The 15,238-nt window shown below is 48.2% G+C and overlaps 1 long non-coding RNA gene across 1 annotated transcript; it reads right to left on the bottom strand.

Annotated features, from left to right (window-relative positions):
- Window positions 1–9,345: 9,345 nt before the first annotated feature.
- LOC125488264 lies at window positions 9,346–14,208 on the bottom strand. The gene is made up of 3 exons (XR_007266267.1): window positions 14,169–14,208; window positions 10,875–10,956; window positions 9,346–9,702 (listed from the first exon to the last, which is right to left on the bottom strand). It is a non-coding gene; the product is annotated as an uncharacterized LOC125488264 (long non-coding RNA).
- Window positions 14,209–15,238: the final 1,030 nt, after the last annotated feature.

Below are 15,238 nucleotides of genomic sequence, written 5' to 3'. Positions count from 1 at the left end.
CTACCCCCACCACGCAGCTACAGACAAACTACCCCCACCATGCAGCTGCAGATAAACTACCCCCACCATGCAGATACAGACAAACTACCCCCACCATGCAGCTGCAGACAAACTACCCCCACCACGCAGATACAGACAAACTACCCCCACCACACAGCTGCAGACAAACTACCCCCTCCATGCAGCTACAGACAAACTACCCCCACCATGCAGCTACAGACAAACTACCCCCACCACGCAGCTACAGACAAACTATCCCCACCACATAGCTGCAGACAAATTACCCCCACCATGCAGCTACAGACAAACTACCCCCACCACGCAGCTACAGACAAACTACCCCCACCACACAGCTGCAGGCAAACCACCCCAATTCTCTGTTACAGGAAAACTACCACCAAATCCACCAGTTAAGGCAAACTGCCCTAAACCCCAGCCACAGGCAAACTACCCAGAAACTCCCAGTTACAGGCAAACTATCCTCAACTACAGGCAAACTACCCCAAACCCCAATTACAAGCAAATGGCCTCGACCCCCAGCTACAGACAAACTATCGCAGCTTCAGCTAAACTTCCATGACAGCAATCTCCGGCTACAAGCAAAATGCTCCCTACAGGCAATCTCATGCTACAGACAAACTCGCAGCCATAGGCAAACTACAGAGAGAAAGGGACAGAGAGAGGGGACCAGAGAGAGGGACAGAGAGGGTCAGAGAGAGGGAGTGAAAGAGGGACAGAGAGATAGGGAGAGAGGGACAGAGTGGAATAGAGAGGGGGGACAGAGGCAGAAGCACAGAGAGAGAGGGGGGGGGGAGAGAGAGAGAGAGAGACAGAGAGGGACAGAGGGGGAGACAGAGAGAGTCGGGGCAGAGAGAGGGGGACAGAGAGAGAAATAGAATGGCAGGGACAGACAGAGTCACGGAGAGAGAGAGATAGAGACAGGGACAGAGAGAGGGGGACACAGAGAGGGACAGAATGAGAGTGACAGAGGGAGAGGGACAGAGAGACAGGGACAGGGAGAGAGAGGGACACTGATAGGTACAGAGAGGGAAAGAGCAAGAGGGACAGAGAGAGGGAGAGAGAGAGAGAGAGTGAGAGGAACAGAGAGATAGGGGGAGAAAGAGAGGGGGACAGAGAGATAGGGAGAGAGGGATAGAGAGGGGGGCAGAGAGAGAGGGGGACAGAGAGAGGGGGACAGAGAGAGGGGGACAGAGAGAGAGGGACAGAGAGGAAGACAGGGACAAAGAGAAAGACAAAGAGAGACAGAGAGAAGGACAGAGAGAGGGACGGGGAGACCAAGGCTCACCCAGTGGCAGCTCCCCACCCCCCCTCCACTCCCCACACTGACTCTCAGCCTGTCAACCTCCTGCGTTCCAGTGAAACACACCCAGTCTATTCAACCTTTCTTCATAGCTAAAATCCCCCATACCAGGCAACATCTTTGTAAACCTTTTCTGTACTCTCCCCAAAGCATCCACATCCTTCTGGTAGTGTGGGGACCAGAACAGTACACAATATTCCAAGTGTGGCCTAACTAAGGCTCTATAAAGCTGTAGCATAACTTGGCTATCCTAATACTCAATGCCCCTTCCAATGAAGGCAAGCATGCCATAGGACCTTTTTACTACCTTATCTACCTGCGCTGTCACCTTCAGCGATCTGTGACCTGCACACCCAGATCCCTCTGCATATCCTCAGGGTTCTGCCATTCACTTATAATTTCCACCTGTACTTGACCTTCCAAAATGCATCACCTCACATTTGTCCAGATTAAACTCTGCCTGCCACTTTTCTGCCCATGCCTCCAACTGATGTATATTCTGTTCTATTCTCTGACAATCCTCCTCACTATCCACAACTCCAACAATCTTTGTATCGTCCGCAAACGTACAAATTAGACCCAGCTATGTTTTCTTCCAAATCATTTATGTAGATGTCCCAGCACTGATCCCTGTGGAACACCACTAGTCACAACCCTCCATTCCGAAAAGCATCCTTCCACCACCACCCTCTGTCTCCTATGACTAAGCCAGGTCTGTATCCACCTTGCCAGCTCACTCTGCTACCATGTGAGTTCACCTTTTGTGCCTGTCTGCCATGAGGGACCTTGTCAAAGACTTTACTGAAGTCCATGTAGACAACATCAACTGCTTTTCTCTCATCAATCATCTTCATCACCTCCTCAAAAAACTCAAATCAAGTTAGTGAGGCCCCTGCACAAAACTATGTTGTCTATCACTAATAAGTCCATTTACTTCTAAATGCGTATAGATCTTGTCCCTGAGAATCTTTTCCACTAATTTCCCTACCACCAATGTGAGACTCACAGGCCTGTAATTTCCTTGATCATCCCTGTTACCTTTCTTAAACAATGGGATAACATTGGCTATTCTCCAGTCCTCTGGGATCTCATCTGCAGCCAAAGAGGATACAAAGATACCTGTCAATGCTCAAGCAATTTGTTCTCTTGCCTCTCTCAATATTCTGGGATAGATCCCATCAGGACCTGGGGATTTATCTACCTTAATACTTTATAATACGGACAATACCTCTTCATTTTTAGCAACAACTCAGCTTAGAAACTTGACACCACCTTCCCTGGGATCATCCTCCACCAGTTCCTACTCTTTGGTCCATACTGACACAGCGTTTTTGTTTAGGACCACACCTACATTTTGACATCAGTTACAGCAAACTGGGGGCTCATGATGGGATAGGAATTTATTGAATTTATGAGGGATCTGTACATGTTTAGAAATGAGTGTGTGCAGGTACTGGACATAGAAGTAAGAGAGTTGTTGTTAGTACCCAGGTTGAACTCTCAAAGCAGGGGAGGAGCTGGCCTGGTGGTATTATCACTAGGCTGTTAATTCAGAGACCCATGTAATGTTCTAGGGATCTGGAAGATGGTAGAAATTGAATACAATTAAAAAAGACAGAGCCATAAGTCTAGTGATGACCATGAACCCATTGTCAATTGTTCAAAAATCCCATCTGGTTCACTAATGTCCTTTAGGGAAGGAAACTGCCATCCTTACCTGGTCTGGCCTACATGTGACTCCAAACCCACAGCAATGTGGTTGCCTCTTAACTGCCCTCTGGGCAATTAGCGATGGGCAATAAATGCTGGGCCTAGCCAGCGACAGCTACATTTTGTCAATGAATAAAGAACAGGTTTTTATGACTGACAGTTAACTGCCACACTTTGTTTATTTTTTTCGCCCTCACAAAGACGTCAACTCTGATTGGTCAAGGCATTGCCCTGAGAAATGAACCAGACGTCACGTATTGTGTCGAGGTGAAACAGGAGTAGTGTCAGTAAATATTTCCTGAAACCTTGCCTCCACAGCGAAGATGTTAGTCCCATTTGACAAAAGGTCTAGATTACCCAGGGAATTACAATTGGATCAAGGTTCAAAATTTTTTCTCAAGAACATCCAAAGAAATAATCAACAGTTTGGGAATAAAACACTTCACACCTTCATTTCAGACCATCATACAGAATCTCAAGGAACATTGAAAATCCTTTAAACACGATGACTGGCCCTTGTTGTCAAGAATGTGCCAATGGCTCGGATAGAGAACTTGCCTCGTTACGGTTTCCCATTAGGGATTCCCCTAATGAATCCATACCATTTAGTCCTTTTGAACTGATGTATTGACATGAGATAAGAGGACCCTTAAATTACAGGAAAAAAAATGATAAATCAAAGCTCAGAGTTTATATTTACATAAAACCATAACATATCAGAGCAGAATTAGGCCATTGAGTCTGTTCCACCATTCGATCATGGCTCATATTTTTTCAACCCCACTCCCCTGCCTTCTCCCTGTAACCCTTGATTCTCTCACAAATCAAAAACCTATCCACCTCTGTCTTAAATACACACAATGACTTGTCCTCCACAGCCTTTTGTGACAATGAGTTCCACAGATTCACCACCCTCTGGCTGAAGAAATTCCTCTTCATCTCCGTTCTAAAGGGTCGCCCCTTCATTCTGACACTGTGCCCTCAGGTCCTAGTCTCTCCTATCACAGGAAACATCTTCTCCACGTCCACTCTATCCGGGCCTCTCAGTATTCTGTAAGTTTCAATCACATCTCCCCTCATCTTTCTAAACTCCATCGAGTACAGACCCAGGCTCCTCAACACTCCTCACGTGACAAGCCCTTCATCCCTGGGATCATTCTTGTAAACCTCCTCTGGACCCCATCCAAGGCCAGCACATCCGTCCTTAGATACGGGGCCCAAAACCGCTCACAATAGTCCAGATGTGGTCTGACCAGAGCTTCTCCAACCTACGTATCCAGTAGCTGTGGAAACCTAAGCAAAGTGTTTCAGCTAACCATAGATCAAATGAAAAGTGATCAACAAATAGTGAAGAGCAGATAAAATATCCAACACTAAAAAATCCAAGCTGGAAATGTTGCTGGAGACGGGACGTGCTAACTCTTCCCTGTCTCTGGAAAGCCATTCAATAGCAAGGTTAAAGCCATAAAATATAGGATCAGGAGGAGGCCATTCAGCCCACTGGGTCTGCACCACCTTTCAACAAGACCATGGCTGATCTGATCATCCTCAACTCCAGTTTCCTGCCTTTTCCCCATAACCCTTAATTCTTTTACTGATTTTACAATCTCTCTGTCTCCTTCACTGTCTAGACATTAAGTATAGCCTTGAATATACTGAATGACTCAGCCTCGACAGCCCTCCGCGGTAAAGAATTCCACAGATTCACTGCCCTCGGATTGAAGCAATTCTTCCTCACTGGGGATCCTGGCTGTCCCCTGCTCCCAAACCACCAGCTAGTTGATGGCCACCATCAGTGACCTCTGTCCCCCTCGAGCTTCCCAACGGTGGAAGGTTAGGAGTGTAGGGATCTCACCAAATTGTGAGGCTGCGACAGACTGGAGAGGCAGGGAAGGAGGGGCGATGGCGACACAGAGGGGTTAGAAACCAAGGATCATCTTAAAACAGAGCTGCAATGTGACCAGGAGTCAGGGAGAATGGGCCAGGTGACAGAGGAGTGTAGGAATTGATTTGGGGTGGGGTTTTGTGCTCTGTTCAAGAGGAGTCCCTGATCTGTGGATCTGCCTGTGATAGCCCATTATCTCACCAGTTCTGTGAAATTCTGGCCATAATGTTGCTCTCTCCCTCCCTTGCGTTGGCAACATGTGTTTCTGGGTCAGTTGCTGATTATGTGCATTTATTTTTAATGATGCTTTTAGAGCTGAAATGAATTCAACATTTCATAAAATCCCACCCTTTAATTAGGTGAGCTCCAGCTGGAGGTCATGTCAGGATATTGCAATCCCCTTAACGTTTAGCTGGGGCTGAGGTTTTCTTTCAAACAGTTTCTCTGCTGTAAACCAACAACTATCGATGGTTTGAATTTTTGAAATGTCTACGTGGATGGTCTGGGCATTTGACTGCTTCAGTATCTGAAATGGAGATGCCGGTGTTGGACTGAGGTGGACAAGGTCAGAATCACACAGCACCAGGTTATAGTGCGACAGGTTATAGTGCGACAGGTTATAGTGCACCAGGTTATAGTGCAACAGGTTATAGTGCACCAGGTTATAGTGCGACAGGTTATAGTGCGACAGGTTATAGTGCACCAGGTTATAGTGCGACAGGTTATAGTGCACCAGGCATTTGTGTGGTGTGAATGTCACTTGCCACTTGTCAGCCCAAGCCTGGATATTCTCCAGATCTCGTTGCATTTGAACACAGACTGCTTCAGTATCTGAGGAGTCACGAATGGTGCTGAATATTGTGTAATGATCAGCGAACGTCCCCACTTCTGACCTTATGATGGAGGGAACGTCATTGATGAAGCTGCTGAAGATGGTTGGGCCTAGGACACTCCCCTGAGGTATTCCTGCAGAGATGACCTGGAGATGAGATGATTGACCTCCAACAACCACAACCATCTTCCTATGTGTCAGGTCTGACTCCAACCACTGGGGAGTTTGCCCCCAATACCCATTGATTCCAGTTTTGCTCGGGCTCCTTGATGCCACACCTGGTCGAATACAGCCTTGATATCAAGGGCTGTCACTCTCACCTCACCTCTGGAATTCAGCTCTTTTGTCCATGTTTGAACCAAGGCTGTAATGAGATCAGGAGCTGAGTGGCCCTGGCAGAACCCAAACTGGGCGTCACTGAGCAGGTTATTGCTGAGCAGGTGCTGTTTGATAGCGCTGTTACTGACACCTTCCACCACTTTACTGATGATCGAGAGGAGCCGAAGGTTCAAAGTTTTGGAGAAAGCAGGTTTTGTCTCCTTAAACCACAGGAAGTTCGAGGGAGATTTGATCGAGGGGTTCAAAATCATGGCTTGTCAACAATCATTGAACCAAATGTCATCACCACCTGACTCCTGGTTGGAGTGTGTGGTTATAGAATGAGGTATTGAGTGGAGAAAGCCAAACTCTCTCTTTATAACAGACACAAGGTGTTTTACACAATGTCTCCCAACAGTCACAAGACTTGTCTTGTGGGATCAGCTGGTGTCGGAGCTAGACTCTAACCATTTGAAGGAGAGATTTGGTGATCTGGTGATGCTAACAGAGTGATCCTAATCAGTAAATGTGTCAACACACACTGTCAGTGCAGGGCTGGTCACTCAAGATTCCCACCAGGAAGCAACTCTTGGCGATAGCTGAATGCAGACCTTGCAGTTTCGGTCAGACAGGGCGAGATTCTACAGGAAACTGGTGGCTGTGTCTCTTGTGTTGTCGAGGAGTTTGTATTTTGCTTGTGTCGAGCTGAGCAAGGTGTTTGACTTTTCGTTTCTTGTCACGACCCACAGACCCCAGGCTGGGAAAGAGGAGTTTGTATCACCTTGTTGTTGGATTATTTTGGTTTGTGTGTTCCAACTTCAAAATAACCAAAGGGACTGCTTTAATCTTCAAATAGATGGTTAGTTCATCAAACAACCATGACTGGTTATTCAGGTCTAAAAGTGGCCACATTCTCAGCTGAAAGACACCTTTAGCAATAGTGTTACATGTGGAGATACAATGAGGTCAGTCTCTGATACTGCCATACGCCTCACTTCCTTCAAGATTCTCGTTCTGAAGCACACAGTTAAAATACAGACTCAGAGTTAGCCGTTGTGATGTCTTCCATAGTCGAATAGTTTGACTTTCTCCCAAGGGTAGGCTAAGCCGAACTGGTTCTGTGAGGTGCTGGTGCTTCCTATATTTTGACCACAAAGATCTCTGGTCATCTGTCCCACAAGGAGAAACAACCTCTCCACATCGACCCTGTCAGCTTTCCTAAGAATATTGTAAGTTTCGATAAAGTTGTCTTTCATGCATGTAAATTCCAACAAGTACAGGCCCAATATACTCAACCTCTCCTCATAAGACTGTCCCTCCGTACCTGGGATCAGCTGAGTGAACCTTCTCTGGAATGCCTCCAGTGCAAGTCTATCTTTCCTTAGATAAGGGGCCCAAAACTGCTCACTCAGTTGTGGTCTCACTAGTGGTTTGTACATTTTTAGCAAACCTCCCTACATTTATACTCTGAGATAACAAGGTGCAGGGCTGGATGAACACAGCAGGCCAAGCAGCATCAGAGGAGCAGGAAGGCTGACGTTTCAGGCCTAGACCCTTCTTCAGAAATGGGGGAGGGGAAGGGGGTTCTGAAATAAATAGGGAGAGAGTGGGAGGCGGATAGAAGATGGATAGAGGAGAGGATAGGTGGAGAGGAAACAAACAGGTCGAAGAGGCGGGGATGGAGCCAGTAAAGGTGAGTGTAGGTGGGGAGGTAGGGAGGAGATAGGTCAGTCCAGGGAGGACGGACAGGTCAAGGGGGCAGGATGAGGTTAGTAGGTAGGAGATGGGGGTGCGGCTTGAGGTGGTAGGAGGGGATAGGTGGGAGGAAGAACAGGTTAGGGAGGCAGGGACGAGCTGGACTGGTAGGGGGAGGGGAGATTTTGAAATCCACATTGATACCATTGGGCTGCAGGGTTATTTCAGAACCCCCTTCCCCTCCCCCTTTTCTGATGAAGGGTCTAGGCCCGAAACGTCAGCCTCTCTGCTCCTCTGATGCTGCTTGGCCTGCTGTGTTCATCCAGCTCTACACCTTGTTATCTCAGATTCTCCAGCATCTGCAGTTCCTTCTATCTCTACATTTATACTCGACTCCCTTTGATATAAAGCTCACATTTCACCTGCCTTCCCTATTACCTGCTGCATTTAGACGCTGGCTTTGAATCATGTCTCTGTATTAGTCTGAGTTTGCTTTGCTCAAGAGTGATAGATACTAATTGTCTTTCCGCCGTGGGAATTAATAGCAGGCATGTTATTCTGTCTTTCAGGCCTTTGATGCTACATGGACCTGCCCGCACCTCTAGGGAACACTCTCTGGCAGAGACAGTAAGAACTGCCGATGCTGGAGTCAGAGATAACACAGTGTGGAGCTGGAGGAACACAGCAGGCCAGACAGCGTCAGAGGAGCACCAAAGCTGATGTTTCGGGTCGGGGCCCTTCTTCAGAAAGATTGCTTTCTCTTGTGGATTCTGACTGAATTCCAGACAGCTTTCTTACTTGTTGTCATTCAGCACCAACCCAGTTATTGGAGTGTTCTTCAGAATGATTAAAGTGTCACGCATTGCCCTGAGCTGGGCTACAGGCTCTTCACAGTGTAACCCCATGATCACTAATGTTCCTCAACATTTGCGGAGAAGCTGGATCCATTAGCATTATATTCCCTGGCGCTCCGGAGATCACCTCGTAGAAACGCAGTACGTTCTAACAGGACGAGACAGAATAAACACAGGATGGATGCTCCCGATGACCAGGGAGCCGAGAATAAGGTGTCACAGTTTAAGGATACGGGGAGCACCATTCAGGACTGAGATGGGGTAAAATATCTTCACCCAGACAGTGGGGAGCCTGTGGAATTCTCTGACACTGTTAAGTGGCTTAGGTCAAAACATTGAAAGTTTTCAACTGGACTTGGACATAGCAAAAGGGATGAAAGGGTATAGGGAGAAAGCTGGAACAGGGCTGAATGGCCTCCTCCTGCCCCTAGTTTCCAGGTTTCTGTGCTTTCTGTAACGACTTTCAAGAGCCAAGGATGATCACATCTTTCTAGCAACTCCAAGTATTCATCTCACCATCTCAGTCTGTCTGGTCACTAAACAGAAATTACACAGTGCACAGCAGAAAACTGCACTAGCTGTTTGACTATTTAATCATGTCCCTCGCTGACACATAGCAGGAAAACTCTGCGTTTGCGGACTTATTAATACTGCGTACTTTCTGCTCTGTCCCATCTCATTTGCTCGCTGTCAGTGAGAGGCTGAGACACACAGGAATAAAAACAACTCGCACAGAAAACAGAATTTTTATTAAAATCAACGTTATATAAACCTGTGGCAATACAGATTCTGAATTCAGCGTGGACAGTAGGTATATAGTATACTGTGTGTGATACAGAGTCTGAGTTCATTGGCTATAGTGACTATACAGCACACTGTGTGTTATATACAGGTTCTGAGTTCAGCCAATATCTGACCCAGTGAAATACGATTGAAATCTTGCGTTGAAGCTGACAGAGCAGCAGGTGGGATTGCAAGGTCTGGTTGGTATCATCCATCTCCTCACTGATCGAGAATTTCTATATCTGTTATTTCCTCAAAAACCTCCTTCACTTTCTCCCACGCCCCTTCCACCCGTTCAGTAATGCTGTGATCAGGAAAGACAGAAATATATTTGTCAGTGTCACATCCATTCGGTTATACATTACTCATCCTGGGAGACTCACTTCCAGCAGCTCATCCTTGTTCCAGGGTACAAGCTCCCAGCTGGTGCTTACAGAGTTCACTCACCTTCCGCACACTTATCTACTTTGTTCTCAGGATGTGGGAGCTATTGGCTGGGCCCAGCATTTATTGCCCGTCCCTAGTTGCCCCTTGAGAAGGTGGGGGTGAGCTGCCTTCTTGAACCACTGCAGTACATTTGCTGTGGGTTGACCCACAATGCCCTGAAGGAGGGAATTCCAGGATTTTGACCTGGTGACACTGAAGGAACAGCAATATATTTCCAAGTCAGGATGGTGAGTGGCTTGGAGGGGAACTTGCAGGGGGTGGTGTTCCCATGTATCTGCTGCCCCTTGTCCTTCTAGATGGAAGTTGTCGTGGGTTTGAAAGGTGCTGTCTGAGGATCTTTGGTGAATTTCTGCAGTGCATCTTGTAGATCGTACACACTGCTGCTACTGAGCGTCGGTGATGGAGGGAGTGGATGTTTGTGGATGTGGTGCCGATCAAGCGGCTGCTTTGTCCTGGATGGAGTTGAGCTTTTCGAGTGTTGATGGAGCTTGTATCAATCTACAATGTGCAAGTCAGGAGTGTGATAAAATACTCCCTGCTGGCCTGGATGGGATAGCTCCTGGAATTCCCACCCTAATAGCATTGTGGGTCTACCCTACAGCAAATGGACTGCAGCGGGTCAAGAAGGCAGCTCACCCCACCTTCTCAAGGGGCAACTACAGACGGGCAATAAATGCTGGGCCCAGCCCAGTGATACCCACAGTCTTTGAATAAATGAAAAATGTGCCATTTTGAGTTCTATATTTCTCTCTTTCATTGTCTATCTATCTGTCCGTCTGTCTCTCTGTCTGTCTCTCTGTCTATCTCTGTCTGTCTCCCTCTGTCTCCACCTGTTTGTCTCTGTCTGTCTATCTATCTGTCTATCTATCTGTCTATCTCTGTCTGTCTGTCTCTCTGTCTGTCTCTGTCTCTGCCTGTTTGTCTCCTATCTGTCTGTCTGTCTGTCTATCCCCCTGTCTCCATACCTCTGTCACTGCCTCTCTGTTACTCTCTGTGTGTTGATGTTAAGTATGGTGTCGTGTCCCCTACCTTTCTAGTATATCTGAGATTTCTACCGATCTCTTTAGCCGTTTGATGAAGTTGTTAGCTGTGCCCTTGTTCAGGTAGAATTCTGTAAAGAGACAGATGTGGATGTTGAAATTGCTGAGGCTCAAACACATAACCAACTTGACTCTGTCTCCCCTCCGCCTCCCCCTCTGTCCCTACCACCTGCTTCCATCAACTTTGCACAGAGAGAGCCTGGCACTTGCCTGCTTCTAGAGGCCATGCCCTGCTCCTGAAGGGGGCGACACTTCCCAGTTATTGCTTATCACAAACATCCATCCTCCAGCTGTCGGAGTGAGCTGTGACTCTGGGCCAGGCCTGGGCTGTGAGACCGGGCCAGGCCTGGGCTGTGACTCTGTGCCAGGCCTGGGCTGTGATACTGGGCCAGGCCTGGGCTGTGACTCTGTGCCAGGCCTGGGCTGTAAGACTGGGCCAGGTCTGGGCTGTGACTCTGGGCCAGGCCTGGGCTGTGAGACTGGGCCAGGCCTGGGCTGTGACTCTGTGCCAGGCCTGGGCTGTAAGACTGGGCCAGGCCTGGGCTGTGAGACTGGGCCTGGTCTGGGCTGTGAGACTGGGCCTGGTCTGGACTGTGACTCTGGCTGTGACTTTGGGCCTGGTCTGGGCTGTGAGACTGGGCCAGGCCTGGGATTTGGGACTGGGCCTGTGGTCTGGGCTATGAGTGGTCGCGTACCTCAGTTAGATTATTCATTTCTGAAGTGACATAAGAATGTAATGGCTAGGAGTGGAGGTTGGCCACTCAGTCCCTCGGGTCTGCACTGCTGTTCACTACAAGTTCAGAATGATTGTGTATGTTGACGCCATTTTCCTGCTCAATCCCTGTGTTGCTTCATTCCCTTAGTGTCCCACAATCCCCTGATCACTCAATGACTGAGCACCCACAGACTCGGAAGTGTGGTTGGGATGCTCTTTGGAGGGTTGACGTTGATTCAATGAGCTGAATGGCCTGCTTCCACACTGTGGGGATTCTGTGATTCACACACTCGGCTGCCTGCCTCTCCATTATGTTGATAGTTACCCTCCGTTGGTCCTGAAAGCAGGAACTCTCAGATAACAAGGTGTAGAGCTGGATGAACACATAGACCCTCTAGGCCCGAAACGTCAGCCTTCCTGCTCCTCTGATGCTGCTTGGCCTGCTGTGTTCATCCAGCTCTACACCTTGTTATCTGAGATTCTCCAGCATCTGCAGTTCCTACTATCTCTGAAAGCAGGAACTCTCAAATTGGACTCAGGGCCCCAAGTATAGGTCCTGAGCTGAGAGGCATCAGCCAGTTACCCCTCTATCACAGGGCAGCAACACACCAGCCAACCCACCCCCCCAACTTAGGACTCCCCACTCCCAGCCTCACACTTATAGTTCCCACCATGAAATCATGACATTATCCTGTCCTCGGAATGAGGTCCCAGTCGGAAAGATTTAGGAAGCGTGGGTGGAATCTCTGCCCAATCCTCGGACCTATCACTCGTCTTTCCGACTTGTACTGTGTGTCTCTCACTTTATTACCATCCTTGGCTCCTTCACAAAGATACTGTCTTTCTCACATGGTCACATCTTTACTGAGAGTTATTAAATAGCTGCTTAAAAGTCTGCCACTGTATCTCTACCAACCCACCTCATAGCCTGGTTACCCTGATCACCTCAGCTAGCTCTGCCTCTGTTTAAGTTTAAAACATTAGTCTCAGACCCACATGCTTCCCTCTAACTTCCAGGGGTTCCAGCAGCACGGCCACAAGCCATTCAGGCCATCAGTGCAACGTTCCCGCCTCACCCCCGCACCTCAAGCTGCCTTCCCTCATCTGAGAAACCCATTCCCTCCCACTTCATCAGCTTGTCCAGCTTCCCCTTAAATGTTTCTACATCGAGGAACCCATTGGAATTCCACCTTGGGATGTAAGACAATCAGAAATAGGAGCAGGAGGAGGCCATTCAGCCCCTCGAGCCTGCTCCGCCATCCAATAAGATCATGGCTGATCCCACATTCCTCACATCCACTTTCCTGCCCTTTCCCCATAATCCTTAATTCCCCGACTGATCAAGAGACTAGCTCAGCCCTAAAGATACACGAGGGCTCTGCCCCCACAGCCGTCTGTGGTAAGGAGTTCCAAAGACTCACAATCCCCTGAGAGAAGAAATTCCTCCTCATCTCAATCTTCAATTGGTGCCCCTTTACTCTGAGACTGTGCCCTCTGGTCCTAGCCTCTCCCATGAGGGGAAACATCCTCTCAGCATTGACCCTGTCGAGCCCCTTAAGAATCCTAAATAAAAACTGAAAGAACTGCGGATGCTGTAAATCAGAAACAGAAACAGAAGTTGCTGGAAAAGCTCAGCAGGTCTGGCTGTGTCTGTGAGGAGGAATCAGAGTTAATGTTGTGGGTCTGCAGTACTGATCCTGCCAGACCTGCTACACTTCCCCTTAACAATCCGATATGTTTCAGTGAGCTCAGCTCTCATTCTTCCAAACTCCAGTGAGGAGAGTCCCAGCCTGTTTAATCTTTGCTGATAAAACAATCCCTCCGCACCAGGGATCATCCCCGTGATCCTTCCCTGAACGGCCTCCAGTGAGATGATATCTTTCCTTACATAACTTAGTACGAACTGCCGATGCTGGAGAATCTGAGATCACAAGGTGTAGACCTGGATGACACTTAGAAAAAGACCTTTCTGAAGAAGGGTCTAGGGCCGAAACGTCAGCCTTCCCGTCAGCCTTCCTGCTCCCCTGATGCTGCTTGGCCTGCTGTGTTCATCCAGCTCTACACCATAACTCTGAGTGATGTGACTGTGTCCCACTGAACACTTTGCTTTATTGTGAGATGTGGGTGTCAGCATTTGGTCCCTATCCATTACTGCCCTTGAACAGTGTCTTGTTCAGATCATTTCAGAGGGTGGTTCTTAAGAGTCAACCACATTGCTGTGGGCCTGGAGTCACATGTAGGCCAGACCAGGTAAGGATAGCAGTTTCCTTCCCTAAAGGACATTAGGACATTCCCTAATGGGTCTCTTTTCAAAAAAAAACACAACAACCAATGGTCCTTTTACAGTCACATCACTGAGGGTAGCTTTATATTCCAGAATTATTCATTGCATTGGGACCCCACCCTCTGCTTTGGGGGGATTTGAACTGATTATGGAGCATTAGGCGGGTGATTACTAGCACAGAGTCAGTGCCTCACCATCACCCTTTCCCTCTTCGCTGGTGTTTTAGGGGGTCACCAAAGAGTCCTTTTTGCCTAGCTGACATGATGGAGGGTGAATGTACAAACCTGGCTGTTTCACGTCCTCTAATTGTTCTGAAGCATCTGTAAGAGAATGGATTGGTTTTGGTTAGTTCAGCGACATTAACAGTAGCTATGGACTATGAGGGTGGGCACGGTGGCTCAGTGGTTAGCACTGCTACCTCACAGCACCAGGGACCGGGTTCGATTCCACCCCCAGGGTGACTGTCTGTGTGGGTTTCCTCCGGGTGCTCCAATTTCCTCCCACAGGTGGATTGGCCATGCTATTTTTTTTTTTATTCGTTAACGGGATGGGGGTGTCGCTGGCCAGGCAGCATTTATTGCCCATCCCCAATTGCCCAGAGGGCAGTCAAGAGTCAACCACATTGCTGTGGGTCTGGAGTTACATGTAGGCCAGACCAGGGAAGGATTGCAGTTTCCTCCCCTAAAGGACATTAGTGAACCAGATGGGTTTTTCCTGACAATCGACAATGGATTCACGGTCATCATTAGATTCTTAATTCCAGACGTTTATTGAATTCCAATTCCACCATCTGCCATGGCAGGATTCGAACCCGGATCCCCCGAACATTATCTGGAGCCGCTGGTTTAACAGCCCAGTGATAGTACCACTAGGCCATCACCTCCCCTTGCCCGTAGCGCACAGGTAGGTAGATTAACTGTGGGAAATGCAGGCCTATAGGGTAGGGGGCCGGGTGTGGGCCTGGGTGGGATGCCCTTTGGAGGGTGGGTGTGGATTCAATGGGCTGAATGGCCTGCTCCCACACTGTAGGGATTTTGTGACTGAGTGAAATTCTCTCATCTTGCTTCCTGCTCCTTTTCCAAATCTCTTCAAATCTATGCCCCTCTTATTCTTGTTCCTTTTACAAATCGGAACAGCTTCTCACTGTCTACTTTGTCCAGCCCCGCTCCTGATTTTGAAAACCTCTATAAGATCTCCTCTCAGCTGCCTTCTGTCTAGGGAGAACAGTCCCAACTTCTTCAATCGATCCTCTTGACTGAAGCTTCTCATTCCTGAAACCATTCCTGTAAATCACTTCTACACTCTCTCCAATGCATTCACATCTTTCCTATAATGTGGCACCCACAACTGTACA

This window comes from Rhincodon typus, unplaced genomic scaffold, assembly GCF_021869965.1.
Source record: "Rhincodon typus isolate 14 unplaced genomic scaffold, sRhiTyp1.1 hic_rhity00000096, whole genome shotgun sequence".
NCBI lineage: Eukaryota > Metazoa > Chordata > Chondrichthyes > Orectolobiformes > Rhincodontidae > Rhincodon > Rhincodon typus.
This window is presented reverse-complemented; position numbering and strand designations above follow the sequence as displayed.